Source organism: Bombina bombina, chromosome 4, assembly GCF_027579735.1.
Source record: "Bombina bombina isolate aBomBom1 chromosome 4, aBomBom1.pri, whole genome shotgun sequence".
Taxonomy (NCBI): domain Eukaryota; kingdom Metazoa; phylum Chordata; class Amphibia; order Anura; family Bombinatoridae; genus Bombina; species Bombina bombina.
In genome coordinates this window covers 238,626,520-238,639,607 of record NC_069502.1, presented here as the reverse complement: position 1 = coordinate 238,639,607, position 13,088 = coordinate 238,626,520, and positions in this window count along the sequence as shown.

Sequence of the window (13,088 nt, the reverse complement as noted above, 5' to 3'; positions counted from 1 at the left end):
TGTGGTCAATAAGCAGTTATATCCCTTTAAGCAAGAGTTGATTGACATGGCAGTGTGGTGCCTGGGCTACGAGCCATACTGCCCAATAGGCATATGGACAGGTGAAATTTTTGGTTTGGCTGAATCTTTAAAGGGACATTATACACTCATTTTTTCTTTGCATAAATGTTTTGTAGAGGATCTATTTATATAGCCCATAAAGTTTTTTTTTATTTTTTTAAATGTATAGTTTTACTTATTTTTAAATAAAATTGCTCTGATTTTCAGACTCATAACCAAGCCCCAAAGTTTTATTTGAATACCGTCAGCTACCTACTCCAGCTTGCTCCTGTTTGTGTAAACGGTCTTTTCATATGCAAAAGAAGGGGTGGGGGGGAGTGTCTTATTTCCAGCTACCTTTTAAACAGAGCTAAACTGAGAGCTTCTAAGAAAGTTTTTAAACAGTTTTATACTGGATTTTTATATCAGTATCTGTGCATCTTATTCTATATAGTAGTGTCTATTACATGCAGTTATATGAAAATGAGTGTATACTGTCCCTTTAAGACCGAATATTCAGAAAATTTAGTTTTCCAAATATTCAACCGCTGTGCTTTTTGGTATCTGATTTGGTTTAAACAAAACGAATACTGAACTTTAAAGAAAGTAAATGTTCCTTTGCTACAGGTGAATAAGTTCACCTGTAGTGCTACATACTTACCTCTAGCGAGCTGGAGAGACGCGCTATTCCTGGCCCTTCTTCGCGTAGCCCCGGGCACGTTAATAGGAGGCTTAGTGCAGCGTATCCCAGGGCTTACGCTAAAGGACCTTCGCCTTTTTCGTCTCCTTGACGAGCCATATCCTGCACTTTAGTTTAATGTGCACAATGCAGAGCGGGAGTACATTTTTGCTGTAACTTCATTGCTCTATATTATTCCTCAGGTTTATTTTTATATTTGTTATTTAACTTTTAAACTTTTTAAAAAAACTTCAAAAAAATGTTACTTTTAATTTAATGATTCAGATAGAGAATACAGTTTTAAAAAAAGTTTCCAATGTACTTATATTATCAAATTTGCTTTGTTCTCTTGTTATTCTTTGTTGAAGAGATATCTAGATAAGTAGCATGCTACATGATAGTGCTGCCATCTAGTGCTCTTGCTAATGCATAACATTGTTGCAAAACTGCTGCCATATAGTTATGCAGACACGTGCACACTGCTGAACTTGCCTTCCTGCTTTTCAACAAAGGATACAAAAAATAAAATAATTTGATAATAAAAGTACATTGGAAAGTTGTTTAAAATTGTATGTTCTATCTGAATCATAAAATAAATTTTTTTGGGTTCATGTCCCTTTAAATAAGAGAACGACTTTAGAGGAAGTTGTAGGTAAAGGAGGAAAAAACAACAGCATGGCGCGTAGTAACCATTCTAATGTACAAATAAATAAATAATGATGGGTCTAATATAAAACCCTTTTATTTAGCAAATAATAAGCGGCTGACAACTGCTAATATATTTCACTGAGCCCATTCGTCTCCTCTGATTGAAGGGACACTTTCTACTTTAACTGTATTTGTACCAATATTCATACAGCACGAATGTGCATCATGTTTTTCCTGATTATGGGACACCAGTCTTGGAAAGAAACAGCAGCAACACCCAGCCAGTGACATCAAGAATTGGAGGTGGACACAGAGTCAGTGTGTTTTGGAAAAAGCAGGTCCTGGCATAAGGGGTAAGAAGACCTGCATACTAACATATACCAAGTCGGTGAGACCCTGCGGAAGATCTGGTGGTCCGGTGAGCTTGGTCTCTAGGTCTTGGTCTGTTTACATGCTGCAGTGATTTATACTGTGAATTCCCTGTCACTAAGAAGAGAGGCTTACTTAGCCCTGTCTTGTTACACTTATATGAACTGCAACATGTTGTGGATACATTGTTCACTATTCCAGGTGGAACTTTAACAGATTGCTGATTACGTTGTGCCACATTACATGGCTAGGACATATTTTAAGTTGCAACATTTATACCGGTAACATTTATTCAGGGATCCCTGATATAGGCTCAGTTGAATTTGTTTGTTTTTTAATTGCCCTAATAAATAATTATTTGATTGATCTCAATATAAGTGTGATGTATACACTGATTTGCTCTTAAAGGGACGGTGTCTGTACTTTTGTATTTGATTCGCTTAATAGGGGGTTGCAGGATTAGGTTTACTGTTAGTGCTCTCTTTGATCAATTTAATTATTTAAACTTCCTGCACAATGGATCACCACAATTAATTATACAAGTGGTGCCCTGTTCCTAGCCACCCATATCTATCTATATCTATCTATATCTATCTATATATATATATATATATATATATATATATATATATATATATATATATATATATATATATATATATATATATATATATGTGTTTAAAATAGTGGCACTCCAACTATTTATAGCCCCTCCTGTTCTTATCTGTCCAATTGGATACACTACTACAATTCACGCTATTTGCGTCAGAGACATCCACTTCGTGAGTAATTGCAGATGATTGGAGGATTATGATTAGTCACAACCAATTATTGCATTGATAAATCCACATGGCTAATTAGCACCCGATGGGCGTACGTCATCCCTTCAAGTGAGTCAGCTGTTACTGTCAGTCGATAAGGAAGCAAAGCAATACGGATACATCACACAGATACCTCACAGATTCTTGTGTCCCTGCAGTTACTAAGAGACTGTGTTCCGGGATCTAGCGGAATCTTTCGTTTATTAGCAATCATACTTCATTAGGCTTCCATTATTCTTCAGATAATCAGCATATACGATACAGCACTTCTGCGTTGATGTACCATAAACACAGGTGATACACACAAACTCCGGAAATCTTGTCAAGTATGATTCAAGTTTGTGCCCCACATATAGTGGGTATTTCCTTTGGTCTGACCATATATTGGTTCGGGATGGTGGATGTCATACTATATATAGAACAGTGTCCAATGAGGGAAGGGCTGGTGCCACTCTATATAAAGAGCAATAAGTAAAAAAAAAAGGGGGAAGTATATAAAAAAACATGTATAAAAACATGTCAATCTTCAACTGCACCTAGTAGGAGAGGGAAGATTAGTGATTATATTTATTATTGATTTTTTTTAGTAAGGGCTTATGACTGAGTCAATATTCAGCCAATGACTGGTCCAAAATCAAGCTTTACATTTAGTCCCTTCGGAGATATAGTATCCAGCATGAAAATCCATCTTGACTCCAATTGTAGTAGCATCCTGGCACGATCACCACCCCTTTTCTGTGGTGGGACGTGATCAATTAATATGCAATGTAAGCTTCACAGATTGTGTTTGTGTGTGGCAAAGTGCCATGCCACTAGAAGATCAGATTTTCCTATCTTGAGTTCTTCTCTGATCGAGCACCTATAATTAGTCATCCTATCCTTGAATGAGGTGGTCGTTTTGCCCACATAAAACAAAGAACATGGGCATATCAATATATATATATATATATATATATATATATATATATATATATATATATATATGACAAAAGAACTGTTGCACGTAAGACGATATCTTATGGAATATAGTTTATTTTTATATGGGTGTTGGAAAGAGTCCCCTTCCTTCCTGTCTGAGGGTGTAAGGGTTAGTTACCGCATTTAGCCAAATGAGACAAGCCCAGGTACCACGTAAAGGTCCCTTCCAAAAACCTGGGACCCTAAAACAGCCACACAATGCAAGCTCTCAATCCAACAAACTGGGAACAATTGAAGGGTACACAGGCCTGGTCCGGTCTGAGAGTGCAGTCCCCTTCCGTGTTTTGTATATGTCTAAGGGCAATTACATAAGCCTGTGCACCCTTCACTTGTTCCCAGTTTGTTGGATTGAGAGCTTGCATTGTGTGGCTGTTTTAGGGTTCCAGGTTTTTGGAAGGGACCTTGACAAGGTACCTGGGCTTGTCCTATTTGGCCAAATGCGGTAACTAACCGTTCCATTTTTGTTTTTAATCTTAGCTAAGAGCTTGTAAGTGAGTGCTGGACTTTCTCTGTGTGTTGTATTAATTTGTTTTGTAATTTTCCCTATAGTTCTTGCACCTAGACCTGTCTGTGGTTAACTGCCTTTGACTCTGTGGACAGCACAGTTTCTTGTGAGTGCCAGTGAGCACCCAGGGATGAGTATGTTGCAGGGTCATGGTATGTGTACCCGGTCCGGTCTGAGAGTACAGTCCCCTTCAGTGTTTTGTATATGTCTAAGGGTGATTACATAAGCCTGTGCACCCTTCACTTGTTCCCAGTTTGTTGAATTGAGAGCTTGCATTGTGTGGCAGTTTTAGGGTCCCAGGTTTTGGAAGGGACCTTGATGTGGTACCTGGGCTAGTCCCATTTGACCAAATGCGGTAACTAACCCTTCCATTTTTGCTTTTAATCTTAAACTGAGAGCTTGTGAGTGCTGGACTTTCTCTGTGTGTTGTATTAATTTGTTTTGTAATTTTCGCTATGGTTCTTGCACCCAGACCTGTCTGGGGTTAACTGGCTGGGGACAGCACAGCTTCCTGTGAGTGCCAGTGAGCACCCAGGGCTGAGCATGTTGCAGGGTCATGGTATGTTGTCAGTATATACTAGGGTTATAATACAATTTATTTATATTATTCTTTAAAACAACCACCAATAAAAGTGTATATAACAATTGAAATTAATATTTATTCCTAAATTCATGAGATTAGTTAAATTTATAAACACATTGAAATATATTAAGTAGAGACTAGCTTTGAATTAACTATGCACGCTTATTCTGTTACAATATTCTATACAACTGATCTTAAAAAAATATACCTTTTAAAATTAACCTTACTCACTATGAATTGCATTAAAATACCACAATGAAATACCAGAATATGGACTGCTAACTTCAGTGTTTAGATAAACAATATACCAAGATACTTCATCCAAATCTTACTGGATTTCAATAGATTTAAGATAACTTTCAGACAAGTATAATTAAGTTATTTAGCCCACAAATTATTCTATATAAATTCAATTAAAAACACCAGAAATTATATATATTATTAATGCAAACAGCCAATTTATATGCCAATATGTCTGACCTGAAATAACCTGTTATTTAGCTACAATAAGGCAAATTCGAATATATATATATATATATATATATATATATATATAATGCCCTAATCAACTGTAAAAGTACTTTTGTTGTCTACCTGTTGGAATGCCCATGCCATCTACAATACATAGGCCGCACGAAACGACCATATAAGATTAGACTTTTAGAACACCTGAAAAATATTGAATCAGGATATAAGGGACATAATTTATCTAACCATTACAGAAAAGTCCACAATATGGATCCACAAACTATTAAAGGTACAATCCTAGAACAAGTTCACATCCCCAAGAGAGGAGGTGATAGGTTTCAATTACTAAGACAAAGAGAGACTTACTGGATCCACTACATGGGAACAATGAGTCCAGAGGGTCTCAATGCAGACATTGACCTGGCAGCCTTTTTATAGTCTGACATACACACAAAAAATTAAAAAGAAAAAACAATGAATAATGCTTTTTATAAGTATAACAAATACTTTGGAGAGGGTATAAAAGCAGACAATGACCTGGCAGCCTCTCTCCCCCCCCCCCCTCTCTTTTCACAATCTGATATACACAAATAGAAGAAATACAACGAAAAATTCCTCATATAAGATATTTTAAAAAAAAATGAACAAATAAATATCAGCACAACTAGCAAATAGTTGTCTTTTAGTATCCAATTTCTTGCACATTAATTTTTAAATAAATACTATTAAAAGTTCACTATTAAAAGTTCACTTTTAATATTACAAGATAATCATTCACAGTTACAAAAATTTATAATGACCAGAAATCTCTAGTGAATATGGACATCAGTTCAATAATTGATTACGTTTTGAGCATTAACTAAGTTTAATACTCAATATATCCACAATTGTGTCAGACAATACACTCTCATATTTCCAACTTTTAAAGGCACCTATACTTTTTTGTATGTATATTTTTTATATGATCAGTATCATGATCTAACAGCACCGATATTAATCACATAAGAGTCCTTTGAAATGATTCTAATAGTCAGTGTAGATCGTATATATTCATACTAATACAATCTAAACCATAGAGATAAGTATCTGCCACACTATGGTTTCTAACATAGCGTCGTTACCAAAACAACCCAAACAAGGCAGGATACACTAGACGTAACGCACATCTAAAACGCCATGACATCATTCAAAATACCTCTAACGTAGACACGATAGTCACGTCACGCAAATACACGCAGGCCCTCAGCAAACAACGCCCACATTACGGACCCTAGAAAAGGAGCTCCATTTACCTGTCCACTCACTCTACCTCTGAAGAAGAAGTCACGATAGACTTCGAAACGCGTAAGGTTCTTTACAGTGGGCGGACAGGGCCTGACTATTTACCTATATAGTTTGAATACAACTTTTAATACTTTTAATATATGCCTGCATGTGATTTTAAATACCGCATATATTTTAACTACCGCATATGATTTACAAGTACTCAATAGCAGAAAGCGCTCAGAAATTTGAGCAATAGCTGTGCCACTTTAGCTGACAATTGAGCTTTAGCTGTACCACCTTAGCCGACATTGTTTATATCACATCATACTCACTTTTATTATAAGCCGTAATTGTGAGCGCAACAAGTCTGAAATAGAGCAGACATCAGGAATCTCAGAGTTATACCACATTGGCTAACACACAGCTTTGCTATTCATTTCATTTTATTGGGATAATTCAGCAGTCCCATTAAAAGAATAACACTTTACAGCTGTTTATACTAGATCTCTAGATCTAGGAGTATTGAACTCTTGCTACCTTGTAATAGGAACCAGACACTCCTGTCTGATTTACCAATGACCACAGGACTTTTTTGTCATCATATATAACAGCTGCACACATACAGTACAACCTTTGAACACAGTGGGCAAAGTGAGATTAGCCCCTCCAGTCCTATACACCGTTGCTCTATTATATGCCTAAGGGCACACATCATATCTAAGCTAAACTTTGCACATATGCATGGTGTTCAACACCAAGTGACTTTGTACTAAGGACGAGTGTTCTATTACCTTATACCTGGACCTCTATACCACCGCTACTCTCACCATACCCTAAGGATACAGCCATACAAGTTGTATACATGTTTGTCACTTACCTCATGTCGATTGAGGGTTTTTAATGTAAGCGCATATGATTATGAAATAAATATATTTTAATTGTGTCAAAACAATATTATGCTATGTGCTTCTGTTTTCTTTCCATGAACAACGTCTTGACTGCACCCTGAGGGGAAGGAGATTCTCACCACCTAGAGGCACTACCTCCTCCTAAAGGACAAGAATCAATCATTCCTACCACCATAACAAGAAAGATATAACAGACGGATTACAGTCTACCCAAAGAGAGTCCAGGATCTTCATTCTTTTAAAGAATTGGAACAAGAAGGACCCATTCTAACAGGCTTCCGGGAACATCACCAGGACACAGGAGAACTATCTTAGTGAATCATCTCTAAACCAGGGCACATCGCTTACCTCATAAGATTGAGGTCACAGCTGGTAAGCAGAAATTTCTCTATTGAATCCACATTTTGTGATGAAATTCAACAACTAAGACTTTCTCCAAACATTTGGACTTCTTTATGTATACAGTATAGCTGAGCGCCTCTACCTCATATTGAAATTTTTCTCTTTGCATATATATATATATATATATATATATATATATATATATATATATATATATATATATATATATATTATATATATATATATATATATAGCAATACCTGTAATTAATTTATGATATTAAAATATGAAATTCTTTCTGAACATTAATATTTAATACCAATGTACTTACTACAATCTAACTAAAGCTTTAGAATATCTTTGATTTAAATATAAAAGTATGAAATAACCTTTTATACGTTACCAGATAAAATTTAAGTTCATATTTTTGCAATATGGATTAAAAGGTAGCCCAATTCTGCTTATAGTGACTGTGTCCCAAAAAGGCAGCAAGGTTATCAGTCAGCATGAGGTTATGTCATGTGATACACCCCACCTCTCTTTATTCTAATCATTGGTGAACCTTTTTTGGATATGTCCCATGGTGCTGTCTTTTGATAGGCCCTTAATGGAGCTTGTCCCTGATTGGCTACTGGTAAATGTCAAATCATTGGCCCTTGAGACATATGGTTATCTGATACTACAATTCCCCTTGGTTGCAAGTCTTGGATAAACCATCAGAGGGCAGCAGGCAAGTAGAAATGCACTTTCATTATCAATATTGCCAACAGTCTAGTATCTAACCTTTAAAATATGTATTAAATACACTTTAGTTTCCAGCATTAATAACTTGCATGTTTAATAAAGATGGGGTTATTTTATACTATATTTTATACTATTTATCCTGAGTATTTCAAGATTAAACATGACTATACTCCACTTATAATATCTTAAAAATGCGTTTAAAAATCATTTTTTCTATGGAAAGATTTAAAAGGATTATAATACCTTCATCATGGACTCAATTACTTTCTCAGTTATCATCTTAATATCACATACATACCTTGATATCAGCAAACAGATGTAATTCCACATAATTATATCTATATATCTTATATCTATATTGGACTATTATCCCATATTAATATAAATATTGCATATCTGTACATCTCTTGCTGAGTGTATAAAAGCATATGATATAATTTACAGCACCAATTACATATGCACTTGTCAGATGCCTGAAAAATAAAAAGAATGTTATTTATTTTGAAATAAATTGGACATTTTAAATTGACTACATAGCTACTTATTAAATTCAGCAAATTCTTATCTAATATGTTATTGTCATGCATTTTATCTCAGATCCATAATTATATACATTTATACAATTTACTTGGACAGTCTAAGGTATACATTAATTTATCTAAGAACTATGTAGATAATTTGTTATCAAAAGTACATAGGTTAAGATATTTGGAAATCTTGATTCTTAGGCTTTCAACTTCTAATATGTCTGTAGGTAACTTGAGTTCAGATTCTTTGTGTATCTAAAACTCAGCATGGAACAATTTAACACTTAGACGATAAGGGCTATCTCCTCTGAGTATGTTTGTATATTCCATTATCAGTTCAGACTGAGCGACTGTTCTTTACAGGGGTTCCTGTGATCTAAGTAATGAATGTCTTAGGATAAATTAATTTAGAGATTTCAATCTGGGAAGGTTATCCAAAAATAATTCATTAGAAGTTACCTCTCTTCTGAGACCGTGATCAAAGGCTCTTTAGATGTGACATTATCTCTTATAGTTTGGGACCAATGTTTGTTTTATTGGTTTTTTTTGGAAGTCCTGTCTATTTTTTTTTTATTCTACAAGTCTGTAGTTGAGAACAAAAGGGAGGGGTTGATATCACCCATTGCAGTGTTTGTTCCCAATGCAGCTACACCAATTCATAGTAGATATTAGCTAAATGAGATATTAAATTATGTAATATCCAATGCCACTCAGCTATACCCTGACATAAACTCCCCCTTCCAATTTTAAATATATGTAGGACACATGTATTTGAATTGGCTTAAAGTCAGTGGTACTTGGTGAGTGTATTGACAGTATGCATCATAGACAGCCTTCTATGAAGAGAGTCTGTTATTTTTGAGCCCTCATGCTCGCTAGCTAAGCATCTTTAAACTACAATATTTCTTTTGAGCATTTGGGGATATAATACTTCATTCTCCCTCTATAACTTGTAGTTGGGACTTAGGATGGCACGCTCACAACTGATTAATATAGACCCATTTATCCATAAAAGTATCATTTTTAGGTATCCTAAATTTATAGGCAACTGGAGATATTTTGTTAGTAATGACAAAAGGATCCTTCCATGATAGAAGGAATTTCTTCTCCTTAACCTGATCTCTTCTAAAGTTATAAAGATAAACTTTATCATTTATTTTATATTCCTTTTTGGACGTCTTGAGATCATTATAGGTTTTAGCGGTAGTTTCAGCCTTTTATATGTTCCTTTCAGCAAATGCAAAGGCATATTGCAGGTGCTTCCTTAAGTTCTCCACGTATTGATGTGTATTGGCAGCATTTATCAAGTTCTGGTCTGATGGACGGTACAATAGCTGTTGAGGTAGAACCACTCTTCTACCAGTCATCAATTCAAAAGGTGACATCTTAGTAGCACTACTTGCAGTTGCTCTTAATACCATTAGGACTAGAGGTAATTTTACATCCCAGTCTTTACCAGTTTCACTCATAAACTTTTTGAGGATTTTCACAATGGACTGGTTGTAATGCTCTACACCACCACTTGAGGTAGCTCTACATGCAATATGGAGCTTTCCTTTGACCCCTAGTATTTTCCACTTCTTGGTCATCACTTTGCTAGTGAAGTGGGTCCCCCGATCGGATTCGATTCACTGGGGTAAACCAAATCTGGAAAACACGTGGTTAATGAGCAATGCTGCACATGTTTCAGCACTATTGTTAGGTGTACTCTACCCATTTAGTGAATAGGCATGTTACTGTCAACATGTATTTGTTACCTCTTGATGACCTTGTTACTGGACCAATAAAATCAATTTTGATATCTGACCATGGCATTACCATCCCCCTTTTCTGCAATGGCGCTCTATGTGTTGGTGCAGTGGGTTGGAACTGTGGACAGATTAAACAACCTTGACAGTAGGTTTGAACATCCTTCAACATATGCGGCCAAAAGGCACAGTCACGCAATATTTCATACGTTAATTTGGCACCATGATGGCCAGATGTGGGTGCATCATGGGCATGTTGAAGCATGAGACCTCTGAACTGGGTAGGTACCACCCATTGCTGGATGCCAGTTTTGCAGGTTCTAATTAGCAAACCATCCTGTAACTTGAATTGGGATCTAGATTTCATTAAGATTCTAAGATTCATTAAGATTCTAAGATTCTAATACAATCATTTTCTTTTGAGATGGGGTTGATTTCAGGATCTTCTATGTGTTTATAGAAGATGCCTACAATGGGGTCTTCCTTTTGACTAGTGATCAGGTCCTCACTAGGAGAATCCTGACTCCATTGTACCAGATTAGAGTCACTTTTTTTAATTTTGGTTTCTGGTAATGGCTTCCACCTGAATTGTACCCATTAAGTGGTCGATATTAAGGAGTTCTCCAGTTATAGCACCTTGTTTGGCTAATGAATCTGCAAGATCATTTCCTTCCTTATCAGGACCTACTAGATTATCAATCTCGTAGAGCAACTTGCCATGTTTGACTGGTTTGTTGTTAGTTTTCTGCATTCCATTTCTTTTCCAAGTTGGCAGGTATTCAACAAAACTGTCACGCACATAATTTGAGTCGATAATGATCACAAATTCATGAATACCTTGTTCAATAGCCATCTCAATGGTTTTTAGAACAGCATTGAGTCCTGCAACTTGACTAGATCTTGGTCCAATGTTGAAGCCTACAGAAATGTTTGGGAATCCATTGGCCCAAGTTATACCGATGCTGGTGACTAATCGGCGCTCATTATCAATAGTGGCATGGTAAGAACAACCATCAACATATACCCAAGGTAATGTTTGACAATGGTCCTCATATATTTTATATGGGGAAAGCAATTGTTCCTCCAGGAAATCATCTTCTAATAACTCTTCCCCATGATCCTTAGCAGTACAGTCGTGGAGCTCGGCAAGCCCCTGTGCAATTGGATTCTTTTTGTTTTGCTTAAAGCGAATTTCTAAAGGCCAGCCTTGTAAGGAAAGAGTCCAAGCTGTTATGCGGCTCTTAGACAAATTCCCATCTCTTATTCTCTCACTTTGCAGATATAGCAAAGGCTGGTGGGCCGTTTCTACAATATTTTTCTCGCCCTGTATATAGCTGCAGAAATTTTGTAGAGCCCATACAGTAGATAAGAGGGTTTTTTCGCAATCGCTAAATTTTATTTCTACTGGAATAAAGTTTTACTCGCATAAGCAATGACTTTTCTTACATTATCATGCTTTTGGTATAAAATAGCACTCATGCTTATATCTGTGTAACCTGTCTCTAATTAGAAAGGTTTACCCTCTTCAGGGTACACTAAGCAAGGTGCTTGAGTGAGTTTTCTCTTCAGCTCTCTGATGGCTGTCTCTTGAATCTCACTCCAGTGCCATTTCACATAATTCTTTAGAAGTAGCAGTGGTTTAGCTAATTCTGCATAATTATCAATAAATTTGTGAGAATAATTCGTCATACCCAGGAATGATCTCAATTCCTTTAAGTTAGTTGGGTTCTTAGAATTTATTATAGCTTCCACCTTTTTCTTCTGAGGATTTAACCCTTCAAAAGTAACTTAATGTCCCAAGAAGTTTACACAAGTCTGTGCTTTTGATTATAACATCATCAACATAAGATAAGGTCCCCCTTTCCAGTGCATCAGGCATAGCCTTATGCATGAATACTGCAAATTCATGACCTGAATTTATGTATCCAAATGGGAGCCTTTGGAATGCATACTGGACCTTTTGGAATCAGAATGCAAGCATATACTGGTCCTCCTCATGTACCTTTATGGTCCAATATCCATGTGCACAATCAATGCCAGTAAATATTTTGGATCCCTGCATCTGTGCTAGGCACTGGTCAATATATGGCACAGGTCAGCCAGACATATACACTCGTTTGTTTCATAAGTATTCCTTATGATCATATGAGTCTAAAGGAAGTCTGTATTGTTTAACAAAGACAGATGGTGCACTGGGATATGTTTGGATTCTTGCAATGTGCAAGTCTGTAGTCCCACAGTCATAAGAATCCCTAGCAAAAATATCCTTGTACTCCATCAGGAGTTCTCGTAGCTGTTGGCGCTCATCATCACTGGGACAGCCATTAGCTAAGTAGATTTGCTCTTCAACTATTTGCTGAAATTCTGGAAAGATTCCAGGCTGTCCTATCTCATAGGCTTCTTCCAACCTAGAGGTGAGATCCCCTTGAATATAATTTACATTGCCCCCATGACTCTGTGTAT